We start from the raw sequence: 1,439 nt of genomic DNA on the forward strand, positions 1-1,439 counted from the left end.
TCAATTTCCCACTTAGGATCCTTTATTTTATTTTATTTTATTTTATTTTATTTTTTTATTGGTGGAACTGGGGATTGAACTCAGACCCTTGTGCTTGCCAGGGAAGTGCTTATTCTACTGAGCCATCTCCCCGGCCCCTTTGCTTTACTTACCTATTTATTTATTTATTTATTTATTTTAAGGATCCTTTAACCTGAGTAAAAACATTTGTGCTTTTTTTCAGTTGCTAAAAGTCCAGCAACTTGAAAACGCTAAATTCCCATTTCAGTCTTAGATCCTTCTACGCCAGACGTCCTCCTACTCTTCCACGATGCATACGAGGATAAAAGAAATAAAGCTAGGTTAGAAAAAAAGGCCAAAAAGTAAAAAAAAAAAAAAAAAAAAAAAAAGCAAAACCAAAACTGTACTTTCAAGAAAAACTGCAGCTTGGAGACAAGCTCTTTTCTGCTTCTAGAAACCACCCTAACGTGTGACCCCTCCCTCCATCCTTACAGAAAACAGTATTAAATTCCTAAAGACCCTTTACAATAGCCAGTGAAGTCCCAGTTTCTAGATTTTTTTTCACCTATAAATCGCCCTTTGCTCCAGCCCAGAAAGCGGCACACTGGAGACAGCATGCCTTATGGCATATCTCCACTTCAGGCCCAATGGCTTGCACCATCACCTGTCACACAGACTACACATGCCCAATCACCCGTATCAAATGTGACCTTTAAATGTGACCTACACTGACTTATAATTTGTGCATTTCTTTAAACATCCACACTCCACTCTTAAATGCACCCTGTATCGTCCTTTAATAGATCTTTCTCGGCTCCGCCTCAGCATGGTGGCCTTGGGAGCTCTGCTCTGGGGTGCCGGGGGCTGCCCCTCCGGGTACGGGCCGCTCACCGAGCTGCAGGACTGGTCCTACACGGATGGCCGTCCTGCTCTCCCAATGAAACGTCAGCTTCCCAGCTTCGAAGACAAGCCCAGGGGGAGAAGTTTGCACGACAAGTTGTACTGCAGTCACAGGAAATGGATGCTGGGTTACAGGCATGGCAGCTCAGGCAGCAGGAGAAGCTTCAGGAAGAAGAACAGAAACGGAAAAGCGCTCTTAAACCCGAAGGGACCTCGCGGCAGAGCCCACTCCCAAGTCAATAAAAGCAACTCCTGTCCCTTTCCCCAGCCTCTTTCTTTTCCATTACCTGGATGTCTTAGCCAGCACAGAGCCTTTATTTGGTCCTTCCTGACGCCCCATTTATCTGTGGAGCGAAAGAGCTGGCTCACCAGGAAGGATGGTCATTGTCCACAAGGCACAGAGCCCTGGGCCCTGGCTCCACCCAGTTCCTCTGAATGTTGCGCTGGGGTTTTGCTCCCATCCTTTGCAGGCCACAGGACTGGCCCTCCTTAGGAGTAGTGGCTGCTCTGTGAACACGAAAAGTGGGCAGCAGTTTTCC

At 46.6% G+C, this 1,439-nt stretch overlaps 1 pseudogene; it reads left to right on the plus strand.

The window, feature by feature from the left end:
* Window positions 1-777: 777 nt before the first annotated feature.
* LOC101575892 lies at window positions 778-1,161 on the plus strand (annotated as a pseudogene).
* The last annotated feature ends 278 nt before the right edge of the window (window positions 1,162-1,439 follow it).

The sequence above is a fragment of the Octodon degus genome, unplaced genomic scaffold (assembly GCF_000260255.1).
Source record: "Octodon degus isolate 3935 unplaced genomic scaffold, OctDeg1.0 scaffold00011, whole genome shotgun sequence".
NCBI classification, from domain to species: domain Eukaryota; kingdom Metazoa; phylum Chordata; class Mammalia; order Rodentia; family Octodontidae; genus Octodon; species Octodon degus.